Source organism: Podarcis vaucheri, assembly GCF_965113315.1.
Source record: "Podarcis vaucheri genome assembly, chromosome: 1".
NCBI lineage: Eukaryota > Metazoa > Chordata > Lepidosauria > Squamata > Lacertidae > Podarcis > Podarcis vaucheri.
Genome location: NC_138759.1, coordinates 54,300,599 through 54,324,027, shown reverse-complemented (window position 1 = coordinate 54,324,027; position 23,429 = coordinate 54,300,599). Strand labels below are relative to the sequence as shown.

Genomic DNA, 23,429 nt, shown 5'->3' with positions numbered 1-23,429 from the left:
ATAATGTTCCCATAGGGGTTTTAAAATAAAAATCAATCATAAGCCTTCACACGCCTGTCTCATCTTTACTCCTCCGCTTGAATGCCCAATTTTGGAGATTTCATGGTGCATTAAAACACATTTCACCTGTGATGTTCAGTTAGAAAAGCTGTTTTTTGTGCTTCCTGCAAACCAAAATTGATCCTCATTTCACGTATGATGGGAAACTGTGGTTTATCTAAACAGGGAATCTCCTCAAAAGCAGGGTACTCAAGAAGAGGAAGGAATGTTTGCACGTTCATTCCCACGCTAAGCCACCGTGGTTTGTTGGCCTGAGAACTGAGCCTTGTGTGTTAAAAATTATTCATTGGATAGCTGCAGCCACTGCAAACTTTGTCCTTGCGCCAGCTAAAAAGGAGTTAAAATCCTAGATTAGCATAACATGGTTGCTGACTGCATGCTGTGTGTACTCAGTGGCTGTGTATGGCAAGTGTACCATAATAGCAACAGAGAGGCAAACAACTACGGGTGAAGACTTAAGAAATAACAGTTGCCAAAGTGGGTAAAAGCTTTGAATGGATTAGTTTTACTATTTTAGGATGGGCGTGGCTAATCAGCAGCCTGTACCTGCCTCCAAACATTTTTGTGTGGTCACTTCCTGGAGATGAATGCCTCTGTAGTGCTTGGGAACCCTGCTTATTATTGGGAGAGATTGTATCTGAACCATCAGACACAAGCAAAGGGGAGAGTGATGTAGGGTGATGTAACAGAACCAGCCAAAGGAAATGGTGACATCAAAACAGCATGAGCTGGAGGAGGGAGCAGAGTTGCCCTCCATTATGGGCCTTTGGCCTGATCCGGCAAGTGTTTTCTTATGTTATTCCTGTAGATATGGTTAGTGTGTTGTATCAGTTAACTTAGGTGGGTTCAGATCCCTGCTCAATCATAAAGAAAGGCTGACCTTCGGTTAGTCACTCATGACATCTTCAAATAACCTTACCTCACAGAGTTGCTTTGAGTAGAAATGGGAGACGACTGTGACTGCTGCTCTGAGTTCCCAAGAGAAGGCGTGAAATACGGTAGCAGGAAATTAATAGGCCAAACTGTGTTCATGGACGTATTTTGAACAGGGTGTCCAGCTCTCCCCATTTCGTCATCCACATGTGTTTGGTTATTAGTATGCTTGCCCACACTTGGAGTTCTTGCATTTTGAATTGGTGTGTTATGTAGCTTACAGCCAGGTCTTTATTAATAACTCAGAGCTAAAAAATACATCTTGGTCTGGCCTTTTGTTCTACAGCACATAAGCATTAGAGAGACAAAACTGCCCTGAGCTGCTCTCAGCCAATTAGGATCATAAGAGTTTAGTCCATTTGCCCATAGCGTGTAATGGGAATGTGCAGCTGGGTAGCATTAGGCTCTGCTCTCATTATCACTCATGCTGTTTCCAAGGTCCCATCCCTATATTTTTAATTGATTCTTGCTGAGAAATCATCACCATAATCAGCTGGGTCTTTTGTTTTTGCTTTCCTATCCTCTTCCTTTTTTATTCTAGGGGGTAATGAATTATTTGTGCATTCAAACTGCTTCTCTCTAGGTAAATCACATTACCTGCATTTAGCTATTATTGTCAATACACCACACATATGTCTGACACTATTTCTGTATTTTCTGTGTGCCCTCCACGTAGCTGCTAGGTTCATTTATAGTGAATTAAAGATATTTTTTTTAACTGCCAATAGAAGTGAAAAGAAACTGGGAAAATTATCTTGTTTATCCTACAGGCAGCTCACATCCTAAATTGCTTTAGACAAAGCCTTCTGGAAAAGTTTGGATAAAGTAGATAAATGTGAGGCATGTGCTGCAGTTTTTGTCTTCCTTTGGATTTCTCTGCTGATTCTGTTATCTATCTGTACATGCTTGCCCCTGGCTATAGCATTATCTTCAAAAATAACCCAATAAATTTTGCCCATCACATCAAAATAACCTGGTTTTTGATTATAAACTCTTTAGATAGATAATACACTTCATATATTTTGTATATGTATTATACAGCAAAAAGTATTACCTTACAATATATTGTAGACAATTAAAGTGGTCCACAAGGGTCACTCAGTGCATCAATAATGCACAAAAAACTAGTATGCCAATTATGTTATATCATCTCTAGAGGCTGTGAACTAATTGCTCAAGATCTGTGAGTGATTCTTGGCCATGCCCACTGCAAAAATAAAACATAACAAAATCACATGCTTGTTGGTGTCGTAAGCAAATAGATAAGTTTGAAATCTGCAGGCAATTCATCCATTTTGGCCAGAGATACTGAGACTGAGCTTCTTTCACCATGGTTTCACATTGCACAACATGTAAAGGAGGAGGAAGTTCCTTTTATTTCCCCTCACACCCAGAGCTGGGCTGGAGGGAAGGCTATTTTCTGCAAGGCATAGAAATAGCCCCAAGCAGCAATACAACCTAGGGTTTTTCAGGAGGTTCATTTTGACTGGTAGCAACTGATCATGATTTTTTTTTTTTAAAGTAACCCTTACAAAATGAAGGTCTACCAGCAGGAAAAGATTCCTTCCAACTCTTATCACAAATAAGAAAAATTAAATAAAGAGTGGAATTTAGGGTCTTGACTCCTTGTATTCTCTTGCTATTCAATGTCTATCGATATGAATTCCAAAATGGCCTTATCTTTCAGTAACCTAGGTTTAGTAGGCAGTTCTGTCAGAGTTGCACATATTCAGGATCTTGTAAGATTGTGCTATCCAAGAGTGTGAGAGGTTCTTTCTATGCCATATTCAAATCACACATTTAAGGCACATAACTTTATGCAAACTTTGTTTTAGCTCTCACAGAGCTAATATTCCCACTACCCTTAACAAACTACAGTTCCCAGGCTTCTTTTGGGTACGCCATGTGCATGGGTGTGAGCCTAGTCTCATTACAGCAGCTGCAACAATGGTCAATGTGAAATGAAGTGATTTTAGAAACCTGGTGCTCTTGTCAGGTTCCTGTGTTCTCTCTCTCCTGTCTACCATTTTCTGCTGTAATAACTCAGGCTTCAAAGACACGCAGGAAATGTTTGGTTAGTTTCCCACCCTTATTTTTAGAATACTGAATTATAGTGAATTATAGCTTGGAAGAAATAGATGCTTTGTGCCAGGTATTTTGTCTCTGAATCCTCCAACTTTCATTTGCCGAAAAATATATATGCCCAAGTACTTGAAGGTCATTTGTTCCAGTTGCTGAACATCTGTGGGCCTTTTAAATTGGAGACAGTTATGTTCAAGAGCCATAATCTTAATTTCAGAAGCCTAGTTACTCAAAATGTCCTGAACAAATGACCATGAACCTTGGTATGTGCTAAAAGAACCACAGCTCTATATATTGCATATGAGTTTTGTATATATTGAATCTGAAGTGTTGAAGAACCTGTGTTCAAATATTTTCTAATTCTTTACTGATAGAACTTAAATATTTGGATCCAGAAACCTCTGAGCGGTCATTTTATGAATCTTTACTAGGAATACATGATCCTGTATTCAGTAGATAAATACAAGGCATGTGCTGTAGTATTTGTAGTCCTCTTAGTTTTTCTGCCAATTCTGGTATCTATCTATACATGCTCATCACTGGCTGTAGCATTCTCTTCCTCTGAAGTAGCTCAGATGGATAGAGCATGGTGCTGATAATGCCAGTGTTTCAAGTTCAGTCCCCATATGGGACAGCTGCATGTTCCTGCATTGCAGGCAGTTGGACTAGATGATTGTCAGGGTCCTTTCCAATTCCACAACTCCATGATTCCTTCTACGGCACATGCAGAAACTTCCTTCTTGACCATTGGACCCACTATTGTTCTTGTCCACTCAATACATCAGAGCCTGTCTTCATATGCAGGGGATGTCCCTAACTCACAAGGGTTTGATACCCATTGGCCACCATCACCTGGCTTAGCTGGCCAGGCAAAGCTGTTCCTGGGGTGTGGTCATTGTCACATGCTGAAAGCTTCTAGGAGCCACAGGTGAGAACTGAGTGCAGGGTGGAGACCAAAGGTGGACAAACTACCCCATAAGGAGCATGATGTGTCCCCCACCAGAGGTACTACCTCTCCCCTAACACCCCATACACCCCACAACCATTCATCATCTCCTTTATTCTGCACATAATACCAGAAGAGTCAAATCTTGTGGGAAGGGAACTATTGCCTTATCTCAGGGGTCAGCAAACTTTTTCAGCAGGGGGCCAGTCCACTGTCCCTCAGAACTTGTGGGAGACCGGACTATTTTTTGGGGGGGTGTGTGTGTGAATGAATGAGTTCCTATGCTCCACAAATAACCCAGAGATGCATTTTAAATAAAAGGACACATTCTACTCATGTAAAAACACGCTTCCCAGACTGTCTGTGGGCTGGATTTAGAAGGTGATTGGGCTGGATCTGGCCCCCGGGTCTTAGTTTGCCTACCCATGCCTTATCTGCTGGCCACCTGTCATTAAGTGTGTTTGGCTTGGCTAGAAAGTTTAAATCAACAGGAATGGATCACTACAGTGGTACCTCGGGTTACAAACTTAATTCATTCCATAAGTCCGTTCTTAACCAGAAGTGTTCTTAACCCGAGGTGCGCATTCCCTACATAGGCCTCCCACGGCCCTGGAAGAGGAATTGTGTTCATATTCCGGGACAAAGTTTGCAGCCCGGGACCCACTTCCGGGTTTGTGGAGTTCATAACCCAAAGCGTTCGTAACCCAAAGCATTTGTAACCCAAAGATTCGTAACCCGAGGTACCACTGTACACAAGAGAACAGAACACATCTAGGAAAGGATACAACCCTCATAAACTATGGTTGTTCAGGAGTTAATTTTGTTGCTGCTTACAAACAATCTGGGACAACTACACAAGCCCCATCATGCATTCCTTGGTGGGCTGTATTTGCGTTTGTAAAGATTACCCTATTTACATATCACAGATGCGTGCTTTGCCCTTGGGGCATATATGCCTTTCCTAGGTTTCTATGTAAGGGGAAGGAGCAAGGCTGTTCTTCCGTTAATTACAGAAGAGATGCTTCATCTAATAAGTGCATGCCACACAGGTGTAGGAAATCCCAGCTCCTAATGCTTCATAATGAATTGAGATGGGATTACGAGTATTTGTAGCGGGGATACTTGTCTCTTGATAAAATGAATATTAGTAGCCACCTTCGTCTCTTGTTCTTTCTTGCCTTCTTAATCTCTCTACGTTGGAAAAACTTGTTTGAAAAAAAATTCAGTGGTTTTTCTCTCTTGTTGCTGTCCTGATTCAACTACTGACAATGACCCTCTAGAGATGACTTCTTTATTGAATATTCACCCTGATTTTCTTGCACAAAGCTTACTTGGAGCATGGATTATATCTGGTCTTTATTTAGTATTAATTCTGATTTGTTTGTGGAGCAGAGGAAGAGGAAGAAAACTTTCTCTTTTCCCACCTTACTGTAACATATATGGTTAAAGGGATCTGGTCTGGATCCATGGGAAAGAGTAAACATACCTGTCCCCCCCAAAAAAAACACCCACTGTTTTGTATTAGGTTTTTATAGTGATGTTTGTTTCTGCCTTTTGGTACTCCTTTTCCTTTCCTTTCTTCTGCTTTAACTAATGGAAAATCAGGTCAGGTTGATGTCAGCCTTCTTTTAAGCAGATAATACTTAAACTATTCTTCTGAAATCTTTGCTTGTTGGTTACTGTGATAATGTTTGCTTCTTTCCAGTTCTCTTGAGGCTGTTGCAACTCAGCTTGTATTGAACTTACCTCAGTTAAGATTGTAGTAGACCCAATAGTTTCTTTTCTCATTACATGGCTTAACTGAGTTTATTAATCACTTAGCACATGCTTTCTGGACCCATTTCCTACTGCACTATCTCCCTTTCAACAAATAAGATTTTTGTAGATATACGGTACTCTGTTTTCTCTCCAAAACCAGCTTCTCCATCCTTTTAATTTTTTTGAAATAATAGTTACAGTTACTGGCAAGGATTTGCATGAATCTAGGTTAAGAAGTGCTTGAAACTGGGTTTATTTAGTTACCAGGGCAATTTGATCAGTTGTTCTGCTTATATCTGTTGGGTGGCAGAACTGTATCTGCTGTCGACATCTGCAGAAAACAAAATTACTGCTAGTGCTTATATCTGAGCTAGGCTCCGTACCATCAGGTGATTTTCTTGAGGATCTTCTCTAGAAGCATATAAAACAGCTTGTGGCGTTGGTTTGTTATTTGAGCATGATTGAACTGCAGTGGAAAGCATGTCAAATTTTGTGCTTGCACCATTCTCACTGGATGTTGTGTTCCTTTCCATAGTGCAAAATGAAGATACACTTTGAAAACTTTGGAGTCCCTTGTAGGGTAATGACTGGTTGATTTGTGAGTGTTCATTCCTAGCGACTTCTTCTGTTCCCTGCTGAATAGCACACTCCGATCCCACAAGATGAGGTAGACTCCTTCCTTGGAGGTTTTTAAAGCAAGAATTGGATGGCCAACAGTCATGCATTATTTAGTTGAGATTCCTGCATTGCAGGGGGTTGGATTAGCTGACCCTTGGGGTCCCTTCCAACTCTACCATTCTGTGATCTATGAAGGTCCATTTACTTTCACATGTGTGTCTTGAGCAGGGACTGCTGGTTAGCTTTTGTACAACTTCAGACTCTTACCAGTTTTAAGATCTGCTATCTGTAAACTCCAGTTTGATCTCTGGTTCTCGGGTGGCAAAATGGGAAGTGTGAAAGAGACAAAAGAGGTAATTTGGCGGAAATGAAAAGACCTGATGTGATTATTTGAGAGGTTAACTCTGGAAAAGAGTACATTCCATGTCATAGGTCTCATACTCTTTTCTGTGTTCCTAATCTGAATTTACAAAGGTATGACATGTAGGGCTATTTACTAGACCTTTCCTATACACATCTTTAACAAATGAAGGAAAATTTCTGTTTTAAATTTTTGTCTTCTATCACTCTACGTCATGGCTGTTTTGAACTGTAAAATTATATGCTACTACATAGAGAAAGGTGTGTGGCATATGTGGGGACTTAACCTTTTGAAATACTTCTTTTGCCGAGTTTGAGCTCAAGAGGATAATTCCTCCTTGTGTTAAGGTACATGACTGAGTAATTAATCCCCAGCCCTGACATTTATGAAGTTCACTATCTCTAAACAATAGGGAATTTCTTATCAAATTATCAAATGAAAAACCCTGAAGAAGAGAAGTGTTTGGATTTGATATCCTGCTTTATCACTACCCGAAGGAGTCTCAAAGCAGCTAACATTCTCCTTTCCCTTCCTCCCCCACAACAAACACTCTGTGAGGTGAGTGGGGCTGAGAGACTTCAAAGAAGTGTGACTGGCCCAAGGTCACCCAGCAGCTGCATGTGGAGGAGCGGAGACATGAACCCGGTTCCCCAGATTACAAGTCTATCGCTCTAAACCACTACACCACACTGGCTCTGATATAGGTGTGTCTTCTTGAATAAAGAGAGAGAAAAAAGAAAATACTTTCTGAGTTAGAACTGTAAATATGTTGACACTGGGATTACATTATCATGAGTTTCTTGCTCCCTATTCTTTTCAGTTTAAATACAGGCTTTATTTTACATGTGGATAGTGGGTAGGTTTTCTGAAGTTAGTTCATATGCTCAACAGTCAGTATTTGTTAAAATACATGTCTGATTCAAGGCCTATGTCATGGATTGCTGAACAGGCCAAGTGACATTTTGTTTGTTGAGCCCATAAATAAGATAAGGCATTATACATTTAAAGCACCATCATACCACTTTAAACAGTCATGGCTTCCTCCCAAAGAACCCTGTGAAATGTAGTTTGTTACGATACCTCTGATCCCCTCACAAAGTTACAATTCTCATATAGTTTCAACAATCCCTCTTCTCAAGGGTACCCTGGGAATTCTAGCTTGGAGTGGGGGTTTTCTAGCAACTCTCAGCTCCTTTAACAAACTACAGTTCCCGAGATTATTGGGAGAAGAAGCTCTGGCTGTTTAAAATGGTATGATGATGCTTTAAATGTGCAGTGCAGATAGGGCCCAAGAGATTCTGGAATCAAATTCTAGGAACAGTTAATAAACTCCTAAGGGGAAATTATGTCCTGATCCTGATATCTTTTTGTTAACATACCTTAAAGGTCAGGTAGTGAAGGATAGAGAGACACTACGGGCTGGATTCAGCTAATGATTCCTGCTAATGGAAGCCCACTAGTGCAACAGGGCTTCACTCCTCCCCCCCCCCTGCACTCCTGGTCCCCCACCCCATTGGCTCAGGGGCTTCAGGAAAACCCCAGGACAGCATAGGGAGGGAGGAGGGATAGAATGATTGCCACAGCATTATGTTGAATTTATCCCTTCTTTTTTCGCGTGAACATAGCAGCTAGAGACTTGCAAATGCTAAGTACTGGAAAGCAAATGTGATAACAAGATTAAAGGATCTGTATGCGAAATTATAGGAAACAGCAACTCAAAACAAATTAACCTAGGTTATTTGAGTGAGGAGCAGCATAGCAAGGCAGTGGAGCCCAGATGGGTGAGAATATGAATGTTTAACCACTCTTTCAATCTTTTATATTAAGAGTTGCTTAAGCCATTCCTTGTTTTCATGACAACTTTATATCAGATTCTCATTTCGTCTCCCTGCATTGCTTAAAAAGCTAAAGCGGTGAGGTCTCTTGTCAATTCAGAAAACACACTATAGGTTTTTTTTGAAGCAGAGCAGTCTGTAACAGTTAATATAATAGCAGGTGGTTTTTGCTTATGTACAGCTTCTCCTTTCCCCACACATGTTCATGATTAAAAGCAGGTTTGTAGGTGCTGCTTTGTAGAATTATACTCTTGTTAGGCCAAAGCAGTCTAGGATTTCAGTCACATCCCCCTCTGCCTCTTCCCCCATTTTCATGCTAGATTGAGTTTGGTCTGTATTGAATTTGGTTCATCATTGCTGCCAACATTTGAAAGTGCAAGTGTTTCAATCAGACGCAGAAGTGTTTTTGTTGACTTAAAGCATGAACAGTGAGAAATGGGACGGGTAATTTCCATGGGATATTCAGTGCCTTTTTACAGTGATACAAGGAAATGTCCTGGAACAGATAGTTCAGCAGTTGGTCTGTGAGCACACAGGAAAGATAGCACACATAAGAAATTTATACCATTAGACTCGGTCCCTTTGTCCATCGCTCTCAGTATTGTCTACAGTGGCTCTCTAGGTTTTCAGTTGAATTAAGAGGTGAGGAAAAGGGCAGGCATCTTCTCCGCCCCCCCCCCCAGCATTGGTACAATGTGCAACTGCGCATTGAAGATGCTTGCCTGGGTCTTCCATTCTCTGAGTGGCTACCAAAGCTGCTTCCTGCTGCAGTCATTTCAGGTGTGGGAATCTGTCCATTCCTCCAGGTCAGGAAGGCTGGAGCTCAGAGCTGTCTGAGCAAGTTTTTCCATGTGCTTCCTCCAGTGTAAAATAATAATGTGTAGATGTTCTAGCCAAATTCTGGGCTGCAGTATTCTAGCCTAACTGCAATTTCTGAACCAGCCTCAAGGGTAGCCCCACATAGAACATACTACAATAGTTCAGTCTATGGAAATAGGCAGCACAAGGCACTGCAGTAAATTAAAAGGCTGTCATATGATGATTCCGAAAAATCTGTGAATAAAGGGGTAGAAGCGGTGCTATTCCTATGCGTCGTGTGGCTCATGGGCAACCAAGAAACAGCAGTATTGCAAAATAACACTAATGTGGTTTGGACCGGATAAATAAAATTACAGAAACAGTAACAGAATATCTACAATGTTGTGCCTGGCATTCTGATTAAGTTGCTGTCTCCTAGTCGTGACATTGAGTTTTGGTTTCTTGGGGTGTCATGTATGCATGACACAATGCAGAGAGAGGCTCACTGCATGAACATTCATCACATCTTCCAGTGTGGTTGATTAGGTTAGGTTAACTGAACTTACGTATCAGCTCCCACAACAAAAGACTCAAAGCAACATAAAGTGAATAAAATTAACAATAAAAATACACAAGCATATTAAAAACATTCAGAAGAAAAGTATCCAATCATTGGTAAAGAAAAGGTAAAGGGACCCCTGACCATTAGGTCCAGTCTTGACCGACTCTGGGGTTGCGGTGCTCATCTCGCTTTATTGGCCGAGGGAGCCAGTGTACAGCTTCCGGGTCATGTGGCCAGCATGACTATAAGTCGCTTCTGGTGAACCAGAGCAGTGCACGGAAATGCCATTTACCTTCCCGCTAAAGCAGTACCTATTTATCTACTTGCACTTTGACGTGCTTTTGAACTGCTAGGTTGGCAGGAGCAGGGACCGAGCAACAGAAGCTCACCCCATCATGGGGATTTGAACCGCCAACCTTCTGATCGGCAAGTCCTAGGCTTGCCACCCACAGTGCCACCCGCGTCCCTTTCCAGTCATTGGAACTGCCCAACAAATGCCAGGAAAATAAAAACATCTTTGCTTGGCACTGATATGACAACATTTAGCCCCAGGTAGACCATGGAAGAGCATTCCATGGACAGGAAGCTGCTACAGAAAAGGCCTATTCTCTTGTTGCTGCCCTCTGGAGCTGACTCTGAGTGAAGGGCCTCACATGACAATCTCAGGGTCTTGGTTCATTTGAGGAAATGTGGTTCTTTAAGTATAGGGGTTCTCAGCCATGTAAGGCTTCACTGGTTTAAACCAGTACTTTGAATTGGGCTCAGACTCAAATTGGAGCTGGCTTTCATCTGAATAAATAGTTGCTTTGATGATGCAACAAGCAGACGAATAAAGAAAGAGACAATTTGCTTCAAATTCTGTGAAGACTCTTTAAGCATCAAACAATTAAAATTCATGGGTTTTGTATGAAATATTTTAAAATATTAGATAATATGGGTCAGAAAGGAATGGAGACATTAAAATATGTAAACACTCCTGTGTGAATACATTTGGCTGAGTCTGGCTAGTGGATTCCTATTCTTTCACTGTCTCAAAGCAAGACATGTATGCTAGTGAATGGCTTGGGAAGAGAGATTTCTCTAACCTTTCAAGAGTTGTGTCAATTTGGTTTAATCATCCAGTAGCAAATGGAGACTGAAAGAATCCACAAGGGAATAAAGTCCAAAGCAGAAAGAATACTACACACTTGGATTAAGTACAATCCCTGTTAATCTCTCCCTCTCTGTCTACATAATATAAAGGTTATTAACCTGACGGCAAAAGAACCCACTGGGAAATTCAATACCGTGTGGAGAGGATTATCACATTTTGAAAAGAATGTATGATAGTGACCATGACGTAATAAATGCATTAGGTGCCTCTTTATATCTTTGGGGAGTTGTACAGAAGCACCAATCACTCTGCACAAGGGAGGGGTAAAGGGGCTCAGTTTTGATGTTTAAAGATCAGGCAGGAAGTGAGAGCTCAAAGTCACTAATGAAAGCAGCTTATATGTTTTCATTATTCATTTTGCTTCCTTAAAGAGGCCAACTGGGAGTTAGATTAACAGAAAGAATTGTTCCAGCATCTTCAAATTTCCACTGTGCAGAGTCATCTGGGAATGAGAGGAATTCGTTTCTAAATCTATTTCACTATTCCTTCCCTACCAACTTTTAATTTTTGTTCCCATTTTGGCTAGGACTCCAGGTGAACTTGTGACCTTAACCCAAAGTTCCATACTATATGGGGCTCAAGGAGAACCAAGGGACTTAGCTGTGTCTGGGCTCCTCCTTCATATCAGCTGTTTCCTTGGATGTTTGCAGAAAAAAGAACCACAACTTCTTGTTTAAACCTAGCCAATGAAAGTCCTAAGGAATAACCCATTCAGTCCTGGTGCAAAGGGCAATCTCGTAGTTTACAGAATACCCCCTGAATAAGAGTTCCTTCTTGCCTAGTTTCCCCATTTCCTTCCTATGTCTATAGCTTTAACCAAATAATTGCCAGTCCAACATGTTGTTTACACTGCCTATTTTTGTAATAAAACACCCATACAAGTATTGAATAAACTCTGGCTTGTTTTCTCATTGCTTCTCCTGAAAACAGAATGTTTTGCTGTGGCATGCTGTGACTCTAGATAAGAAGTCCCAGCATGTGTTCCTTGAGTGTATGTGTGCAGTTTTATGCACAAGTAAACAAGGACATGTGGTAACAATATGGACAAAATAAAGGTGTCGCTGAAAGAAATGCTGGTGTATTTGGTAGAAATAGAATCCTAAGATTGGAGCCTTAGAGTGTTGGTAAGACAGCAATATTTGAGGTACAGTAGGTAGTCTAGATTAATCTTGAAGTCATTTAAAGTTTTGAATTAGGTGCTTGGTACAAACATTTTCAGCTTACTTCCAGCATATCCCTATAACTTGTGCATTACTAACAAGTTTTTTGTGTGTGGCTACAATTTAAAGAATAGATCAAGGGGAACTAAATGTCAGCTCTACAGTACCTGCAAATCCTTAAATGTTCAATATATATATTCAAGGGTCCTGGGTGTGGATTCACCCCTCAAATGTGGGAGAATATGGAGGAAAGATAGCAAGAGGTTACTTTGGGGTTCATTTTCTCAACTCTTCACTAAAGATGAGTGGCATTTGCTTGTCATGGTTTTGGAAAGTGAAGGTGCATTGTGAGATACAGCATGCAAAGAAACTCGACACACCAGATAATTTGCTAAACATTCAGTTGTCATGTGTTGCAAGATCTTCAGAACTTAAACATCTCTTGTATGGTGGCCCATTATTTGTGGTCTTGATGAAATTATGGCAATTCTTTTTGCTTTATTTTACCATCTGTGTAAGAATGCTACTTGAGAAACTAAACAGCACACTTGCCTTTCTGGGTAAGCTATGGCTGGAACACTTTCAGAAGGAAACAACACATGGTTTCAGGGAGTCTGAAAATGTTCTTCTGACAGTACCCTTGGGACTGGCGAGACAGCCTTTTTAGAAAGTTTTCAAGATGGATTCAGTGGAAAGTTTGCAGCTAAATATTATATAGTAGATGGGTTGCAAATCCAGAGTGAAGGAAAGAATAAAAGTTACAAAGAAGGAAACGCAAAACAATTTCTCTTGCTGTGAAGGAAAAACAGCTTAATTGTGTCTCCTTGAATCTTCTAATCCTGTTCTACAAGTGTGGGAAGTCATCTGTGAGATGATGTCCCTCTTCTGTCCTGAAGATTTCTATTTAAATAAAACCTCAAAGGAGACGACCATTGTCTGAGTCACCTTTGATTGGTGACCCCAACAGGAAGAGAGAAATCTATCCCAAATGTGCAGCTAAGCACACAGTGTAATATGATTACTCTTAACTAGTGTGGCCATGTGAGAACCCTTTCCAATCCACTGGGATCTTCATTCACAGTGCAGTATTTGCAGACTCTCCCTGGTCCTTTTCAATTATTTCTCCTTTCTTTCAATTCCAGAAGCATTAGTCTCATTTGCTCACTTCATTATCCCAAACTTAGATCCTTGTGAAGAACTATGTAACCCATCCTTCCCAAAACATTTCCCCCCCACTAGTTGGTACAGGTTAAGAGGAGGGTGTAATCCATGGGAAGGAAATAAATAATCAGTGGTTGTGGTTGTTTTAAGCAACTTAGGGTAAGGTTTCCTGCCTGGTTCTTCATGGCTATTACGTTACCTCTGAAAGCAATATTACACTTAAGATTACATACCAGATCTAACAAAAAGTTGCTGTTGCTTAACTTTGCTTTAAAAATATTATGTAAGGTTACTATGTCTAGGTTTTCTCCCAACCCCCCAACAAGTTTCATATAAACCTAATTAATCTCAAAAATTTAAAGATAAAATGTCCATGCGCAGGATGGATGGATCCTTTAAACAGGAAACTGGAATGGATCTTCCTCATTGGTAGATTATTGTGCTGATGAATCTTGAAAGGAAACAGACCACCATTTTTTCCTTGCTCTCATAAATTAAGCCCATGTTGTTTACTCGGCAGATCTGAGATAGATCTGTCGAGTGAGCAGATCCCCTGTGTAGCAGGAAACTTGTAATTTCAGTCAAGTCGGGGAATATAAAGCTTTCTGGATAAAAACAAAGCACAGGAATCACTCACAAGGCTGCATGATTATGAAAACAAAGAAGTTCATGAACCAAACAAATCCAAGCCAATGAGGTTACAGTTCCCCTTGAAGTAACTCCAGCTTCTTCCTTGAGAAACTAAAAACATTCAGTCTGGAGGAAAATTGGTGTTTTGCCATTCTTTTTGGCATTTAGCAACAGGATGTCTAGAACAGGATACTTTAGCAAAATGTGAAGAAAAAAAATTCCTTTCAGCGTACTTCCAAAAGTAGTGTTTAACACAAAACCTTACATTCAGAGTGCTGACCTTTGAGCCAATTGCTGCCATTTCAGATAAATTAACAGTACCAGCATTGATAGCACAGCTACCATCATGCCAAAAGTAGCTCTAGGCCTAAGCCCCTGAAATGGGAAGTGCCACCTCATTCATGTATATCGAGGTTTGTCTCTTGTCCTGCAAGTCCATTGTGATTGCAATGATTTAAGAATCTTGGTACTACATAACATTAGAAGCTTCTTAACTTAATTTGCCATTAAACATATTTTGTGTTTCATTTTATGCAGGAATTGTAGACCTACAAGCAGGAAAACATCAGAATATTCAGTGTTTTTCTCCTGGCTATATCAACTTCACCAGCATAAATAAATGAATTTCTTCATAGTCGTCTTAAGTCAGGAGTTCCCTAATGGTGGTCTGCGGACCAATAGTGGTTCACAACCAACATCCAGATGGTGTGTGCAAAAATACAATTAAAAATCATGCCACACCCAGCACAGTGCAGTACTATTGCTACAACAGGCAGAATAACCATTGAGTTGTTCACCAAGACCTTCAGCAATTTTCAAGTAGTTGGGCTGTGGGGGAAGGGGTTTGGGAACCATTGGCTTAAGTTATTACCATCTTTGGCAAGAGATCATCAGCTTTTTTATGAACTAGTTCATATAGTGAAGATTAGCAGGGATGTCCATTGCACTACTCCTAGCAGTAGTACTCCAGGAGCTCATGAACAGGGGTGTTTGTGAGGGGTATTGAGCAGGGGCATTTGAGGGGGAGGCCCAGAGTGCTGTGTCACCATGTACATAGGACCAGGGGAGATGAATGACAAGGGAGCTACAGCAACACCGATGCCATGTATGTTTCCCTGCCTGAGGGTGTGCAACGCTATACCTGCAGCAAGGGTAAGCTGGTTGACTTTTTGGAAGAAAAATACAACACCTTGGCTTATCCACACTTTGAGTCATTAGGAAACATGCAGAATTTCTGGACAGAGCAGAACAGACTGTCCTGGAAGAGTGGCACATGGGGGATGCCTCTAGGGAAGAGGAAGATCACCAAATGCAGGAGGCAAACGCTTGGAAGAACATGGCTTGCAGAAGCAGTGCTGTCAGGAACCACACTGTGCCTTTGGAGCTGCACAATTGATTCTAGGCACTCCCCATGATACATCATGCAATCTCTGGCACCTTTTCTAGGTACAACGGGAGTGTCATGGAGTGCTTCTGCCATTCAGAGTAGACAGGACTGATTTATGATCTGATCATATGTGGATTTCTTAGTATTTTCTTCATTATTTTGTTACATTTTACAATAAGGTGGTTCACTAAATCAAACTACGGTTTATCACAAGATTCTGACCACTGCTTTCCTCCTCCAGTCCTTTTGCTACTGTGAGCTTGAGCCATAGTTTGGCACAGGGTGTTGTCCAAATCCAGGCTCACGGTTTGCCTCACTCTAGGCAAACCACAAACTGTAGCCAAGGTTTGCTCTTGGGTTTACATGGTTTGGCTTAGCATGAAGTGCGAATCAGCTGAATATGTATAAAAGATTTTGAGCTTTTAGGCTATAATCAAAATAGGATTGAAGTTGTGATCCTGTACATATCTAGGAGTGGGCTCCATTAAAACCAATGAGTTTTACTGTGGAGCAGACTTTTATAGGATCACACTGTTAAGTTTCCCCCCTTCCATCATGAATCTTAGAATGTCAGGGTGTGGGGAGAAAGCAGGGTATTGACATCAATCATTATGTTAGATACTGAAAGTATTTTAACAAAAAACTCCCAACAAGGCAAAAGATGGATGACATAATAGTAATGTCAACAGAAAAATTGGATTGTTTTCAAATGCAAAGGCAAGTATTGTTTGTTATGAACAGCTGCACAGGACTCACAAAGCCACAGCCTAAGTACATATATTGTTTTTAGCAGAAAATATAGTTGCTTTGAAAATTAGCATTTTGAGCAAAATTAGGAAAACCGATTTATTCAGTCTGAATTGTAACAGCCTCGTGAGAAGTTTTAATTGATAGATATGCAGTGAGCAAAAGCAAGATTTGGTGTGAGATGATGTGTTGTTACCATTGCAAGTAAAAAGTAAGAAAACACACAAGAAACCTCAGGAATTTATAGCTTCTTTGGGGGGCGGGAATCTGATTTGCAAACTACCATTGGAATCCATAGTTAAGATGTAAGCAGATGGAATAGGAAAAAATTGGTACAGTTGAGGTTTTTTCATGGAATGAAACAGGAATATTTATCTTACATGGTGCCTTTGGAAATGGTTTCCCTTTCTACTTGGCATTCACATTTTGTGCACTGACCACATAATTCATTAGCCTGAAGCTGTGAACCCTTTTGTGGTGGCAGTGAGCCAAGTCCTAGATGCCTGGAACTCGATGATAATGCCAAGACACACAATATGCAATAGCTGTGTTTATTGTGGTCACGAGTGTATAGATTGCATCCAAGTGATTGGAATTTAATTTCACCAGCTTTGACTCTTCATTTCTAGGGGATTTTAGGACAGCTCTCAATGCTTCTTCAGAAATGCTTACTGATTTCTGTAGGCTCACTTGTGATTAGCTCTTCTTCAAATATCATTGCTAAGTCTTTCAAAATTAGTATTCTTTTATTTTAAAGTAAAATAATTACATTTTAGGGATATATTCCTTGTGGTTGAAAACTGGAGATTGTTTACTGAAAAAGTAATATGTAGGAGATGGGGATCAGGGATATGTACTCCCTAGACTGAACTTTGCATTTGAGACAAAGTGAATCAGGAGCCACAAGTTTAGAAAGCCCTCCTGCTTGCATACCAGTTCATTTTTCACTTTCATGCCTTTTCAGCTACTGAAGAAGCAAATTCGCAGGCTGGATATTTTTTGTAAAGGTTTCTAAGATGTTGAAAAAATGCTTATTGTTCTATCGAAGTTGTACAATTTAAAGCTCTGTTAAAGTAAACTCTCTTCTTAAGTATTCACACATCAGTCCAGAAATCCACAAGGCATACTATGTGGGCGCAGTTTTTAAGGCCCTTTCCAAATGTAGCTTCATTCGATACCCAATCTATTGCTGTAATTTGCACAAACTTCAGCAGAGATTTTAAGCACAGAGCTTGGAATTGCAATTTGCAGGTGTTGTCAAAGTCAGGAAGAGTTGGTTGTACAAGATCAAAATGCATACTTTATCTGTACACGGTTAGAAACCTGAAATAATCTCAGAGGATACATGTGAGTGTGGGAACAAAAAAGAGGTGGAGAACATTGAAAAATTAAGACTATACAACAATTGGGTATTGGAAATGTATTGAGTGATGTCACTTAAATGTGAGGTTTCCTTTGCTATTCCTTATGATTTGAAGGAATTCTTTGCACTTGTCTGAGACAATGAAAGCAAAAAAGGAAGGAGATGTATAGAAAATGTTTTGGGCAGGACGGGGGAAGCTTTGGCAGTCCAGGTATTGCTGAACTACACTTGCCATTAGCCTTAGCAAAGATAATGGCCAAAGATGATGAGAGTTGTACTTCAGCAACATCTGGAGGGATAAATGTTTCCCACACCCAGTTTATGCTGTTCACTGATCTACCATTTGTTACTGATGATTAATCATTTGGAATTGAGTTAGTCAATTAATTGGTTTTGAATGTGAGCAAATATACATATCAGCATAGGTTTATTCAGCAGGTGAGATGATTTTTTTTAAAAAAATAGTGTCCAGTTGGAAAGAAATATCATATATCATACTTTTTTTATTCTCATTCCTCATGACAGTAGCACAGAAGAACCAAAATAGCCTCAAAACATTTCCTCCAGGTCAAATTTCCATGGGTTGGATTTTCGTATAAAAATGCTGAAGTATTTTTTAAAATGTTTTTTAAGAACCTAAATAGTTCTAGGCCTGCACTAGAATAATAAGTGTGATCTTAACTCACAGTCCTTCCAATTAAAATTAGCCTCTACCAATTAATCAGCTAAAGGTTAGTTAATCTACTAGTTTAGCCAATTAAAATTTACAGCCACAGCCATTGCATACTAATATTATGATAATCCTTGGCTTCCCAGACAAGCAAAAGGAAATTTCATCAAAAATGAAAGGTTTATATGGAGACAATTGTGTTTGCTGTTTATATAGCTTAGACTGGCGGGAGGTGGGGATGGGAATGGGAGCAGCAGCAATGCTGGTCTAAGGAAAAGCAATGCAAAGTGATTTGGAACTTTGCCATTCATTATACAGAGACTCTGTTATGGAACCTGCATCTTCAGATAGCATAATTCTATCACTCTGGAAGTGCTGTCAATCTCTCCCCTCCTCCATTCCATCTTTGGGGCCAGGAGGGTGTTAGGATTAATGAGAGGCAGCAATCGAAGAAAAATATCCCATTATCCCTACCCTTTGGCAAGCATGGATAATTAGTGGAACCTTTTGCAAGAAATAACATTTGTTTCAATGTAATTGCAAAATAATTATCTCATATGGTAGGAGTATTAACTGTGTTGATTGATAACATGCAGGTAATATATGAAACATCTGCTTCAGGAAGACATGAGCCACAACACAGTTTTAATTGGTCAGGTCAGCATTAATGTCCTGCAATTAAGTGTATCAAGCACTGCATTGAATGTTGGAAGTGCTTGTCATACACACTCTTGTTGATGTGACATGAAGAAAATGGATTCTCCTGGGAGCCTTCTGCTTGGAAGATGAGAATCTTTCATATCTGCCCTTTTCAAAGAATTTGTGATTGGACTTTTGAGCCTTTCTAATTAATTATATAGACCGTGATGCATATCTAATAGAATTTCTAAAGGAAATATTGGGCAGAGAAAGGGGAGTGGGAGAAAGAGAAGATTCTTCATGGAGTTGCTCATCTTTATTGAGGAATTGCTTAGACTCGCTCATGCTCTGACTCTTCTTGACAGAATGAGGCCTCTTTGGGTTTGTGGAGGTATATCATTGACGGAGAAATGGCAAGTATTCCTGTTCTGTCCCAGCTGGGCATTGAGTTACATATATTGTTCCCTAATTGCTGTGTTTAGAACTCCTTTCATTTTCACTATGTAGACTGTTGACAACTGATCAAGTCTTGGTATCTGATACCTTGCATTGATTAGTTGTACTTTATCTAGCTGTAAGCTGCCTTGAGTCCCTGTCAGGGAAAAGGGTAGGATATAAATAAATATAATAAGAATAATAGTTTATATGTTTAGACCAGTTTCCTCAGAAGAAAGCCTTATTCTCTGTTGCTCTGAGTCGCAGCCTGTGGGGTATGTCCTCTCATTGTCTTTTATCACCACCACCACCACCATTTATTAATTTATATATCTCTTTAAGTTAAGATGATTTCTAAGCAGTCTACAAAGCATAAAAACCAGGAGGAGAACAAAAAGGGCAGCATATTCTCTTTTATATGTCAGCCACCAGGGTGGTCAAGGCCATTTCCAAATCATAACCAGACCTGAAGTTAGACCAAAATGGATACAAATAATGAGCATCCCCAAAGACTGTCCAGCGTTTCATATTGTTTTATTTGTGTCTGTCTTAAGCTCTATGACATGGGAGCACTTCCCATTTGTTGTGAATGATTCTCACAAGTACTCTGTTTTAGGCTCTTGAGAAAGGGTAGCTAATCTGTTGCCTGTCCCTGATGTTATTGGATAGGATCTCCCATCATCCTTGACCACTGCAAATTGTTCTGCTTCTAGTCTGTGTGTGACTTCTTTTATTCCTCATTACTAGCCTGATAGAAAGATAATCCATTAGCTACTTAATTATAATCCTCTTCTCTTGTTAAAGAAGGTCTCCCTTTATGGACACAGAACTGTGTTTGACTTTTGTTCAGGAGACTTTATTGAGATTTATATCACAGGTTTAAAGAACGTGTGCTTTTCCTAAGAAGACTGCAGTGCCTTCACCTTTAGTTGTGTAAAAGGTGTGGTACCTTTGTCCTTACTATGTGCACAGATTTGTCTACCCAGTACTAGAAGCTGCTTTCCAATGGAATTTACCTGGCTGGTCAAACACAGACCATTAACTTTAAAAGTCTTAAGGTCCCCCCTTTTTTTACTTGAATGCCACCAAATTCTCCATACGACCATATAAGCTCTGAGCAAGCCTCACCCACAAATCTAAAAAAAGTGTGTTATCATGGGATCGGTCATAATGGGAAAATGTCTCCCAAATATTATTTTCCCTATGGAAACAGGATCATATGAGTTTACTAGTATGCAAATTACTGGTTTATGAAATGCTTCATGTTTAGGCTGTGAAATGTTAGATGCTGGCATAGTTCATGGTGATGATGGTTTGCCAGTATATTAGACTCAGGAAAATTATGACTGCTTCCAATCATAGTGTGACTACAAAGTGGAAAAAAGGAACACAGCCCTAGTCACGTGTTACTTGCATGTAACAGCCTCCACATGATTGGGACACCCAGTTGTGCAGTTCTGCTGATCGTGCATGTAAGCTGGAGGCTGAATGCTGGGCTTTCTCTTCAGACATTTCCAGAAATTGTGATGTGGACAGCGGCAGAATCACTGTAACTCCAAAATAGCTCCTGTTATGCTCTGTGTAATGTGTGAATAAGACTAGTTTAAAGTGGGTTTCTGATCACTGTAGTTACTCTACACCAGAAAGTGAAGGAGGGAAGTTTCACATGTGTGGAGGGGGAGACGTTGCATGTAAGCCATGATCACTTTCCTGACAGCAAAATCATGGTTTGACTGCAATGTCTCAGCTGAGCAGCTGCTGAAGTAAATTACTTCACTGCCATAAATATGAATACTTCATTCAGTAAATATGAAGCCTTTGTTTCGCAAATGTGAAACAGGCATACCTGTCAAGTACTGGTATGTGATGAATCTGTGTGCAAATAGCATCTCAAAATTCTTCATCCTGTTAGTGAGTAGAGAAATTGGGGGCGGGGTGTCCCCCATTTTCTCTAGGGATAGAATATACTCTTGAACAACTTTTTGGTAGTAGTGTTCATCTTTATTTGCATCAGCCTCTAGCCATAGCAATAAAATAAAATACAATGTACTGAAGATAAAGGTAAAAACTTAACTATACAAAATACATTCTGGAGTATTCCTCATCAGCAGTGGCTTCAGGACTCCTTAACCTGATCCCTCACCAACATTGAAGGTTTTACCCGTTGTTATCCCTCAGAAGCAGCTACCTTGACTTTAAATAACTAACCGTGTCTATATATTAGGCAGGCATCCCACAATCATCATGCTTTGTGGACTTAAAAATTTTTTTAGTCACCTACTGATTTCCTCCCCTCACCCCTGAAATCTGGAATGGCATCCCTGCTGTCTGTTCCACACAGTTTGTCAGGTCAAACCTCTCATGTATGCCTTCACCTTTCATAGAACTAGTAAGCTACGTCTGTAAATAAACATATCGAACAGCAAGCATTCTGCTATTTTAAAGCACCCAAAGCTGAAATTATTATTCCTAGTGGGCTTATCTCAGAGCCTGTCAAATTAGTGCTGTATCTGTAGCTGTATTTAGCTTCATTTGATCTACTGAGATGTATGTACACTGTGGCTGATGTAAAATGAACCAGTTCATCGTCATTTTTACATTTCTTTATTGCTGCTTATGACTCACAAGAAGCTCAATTTAAGTGTTAATCTCATTCCATTCTATTGTTGTCTCTTTGTATACATACAGCCAGAATCTCTTCCTTTTCCCTCCTCCATACTACACACAAGCTCATTTTTTCTTCTATGCCTATGCCTGGCTAACTCGGTTCATATGACTATGAATATCATTTTAGGAGGCATGTGAGACACATGGGAAGGAGTGCTTAGAAAACATATTAGAATGAGAAATGTTTCTTCTCATCAACAAGGTACTGAGACAAAGAACATAGTAAGTGATCCAAATGAGTTTAAATCCTCTCTATCTAGTACTCAGCCCATTGGCCTCAGCAGCTTGGACGATGTGACAATTACCCTATCCAGATTATTTCACAGGGAGCTTGCATGTGACTGCATTTATAGACACAAATGCTGTGCTAAGAGTTTGGTTGTCATCCTGATTGGAATATTGTAGAAAAACCCCCAATATATTCTTCAGTAGTATCTAGGAGAGTATGGGACCACAGTTATTGTTAATGAATGAGGATGTGCAAATGGACAATGGCTGCTTTTGTTTTGTGTCACCTCATCTGTAGCATACAGCTGGAGTTCAGATGCATGACAACCTGGAGGATAAATTCTGAATCACACTAGGTGTCACAGGCCTAAGAGTGCTGTAGACTTGGTGTCTACTTCTTCAACCCATGACACCTGTTGTTGTTGTTGTTGTTGTTTTTTTAAAAATACCACATGTTCAGTAATTATTTATACACACACTTAGTTTTTTGCCCTGTGGAGGGTTAAGGTGGCATCACACACACACCCATGTGAATATAGATGTGAATGACTGACTGTGAGAGCTTCCTAGATTCTAATCCAATAGAGGTAAGAGGAACAAGGAAATGTCTGGGTAGACCAGACTCCCAGTCCTGAATTTTTTCCTTGGGAGAATCCAAGATAGGAATAACACCCACACTCTTGGAAATGGGCGGAACAAAACTCATGAAAATAGAGAAGTGAGCAATGATTTATTGGCCAGTATTAAAGGCTGTGAACTACTGTGGACAAGAAACCCGTAAAAGAAATGGAGTGGCCCTCATAGTCAACAAAAGAGTGGCGAAAGGTGTAATGGGATGCAATCTCAAAAATGATAGAATGATCTCGATACGAATCCAAGGCAAACCTTTTAACATCACAGCAATCCAAGTTTATGCACCAACTACTGGTGCTGAAGAAACTGAAATTGACCAATTCTAGGAAGACTTACAAGAAATGACAACAAAGAAGGATGTTCTTCTCATTATAGGGGATTGGAATGCTAAAGTAGGAAATCAAGAGATAAAAGGAACAACTGGCAAGTTTGGCCTTGGAGATCAAAACAAAGCAGGGCAAAGGCTAATAGAGTTCTGTCAAGAGAACAAGCTGGTCATCACAAACATGCTTTTCCAACAACACAAGAGACGACTCTACACATGGACATCCCCAGATGGGCAACATCGAAATCAGATTGATTATATTCTCTGCAGCCAAAGAT

The 23,429-nt window shown here is 40.1% G+C and overlaps 1 protein-coding gene across 7 annotated transcripts in view; it reads left to right on the top strand.

Annotated features, from left to right (window-relative positions):
- The window catches only part of TSPAN18 (tetraspanin 18), a 162,350-nt gene that overhangs the window by 54,093 nt on the left and 84,828 nt on the right, over window positions 1-23,429 (top strand). The gene's annotated exons all lie outside the window — the stretch shown is intronic.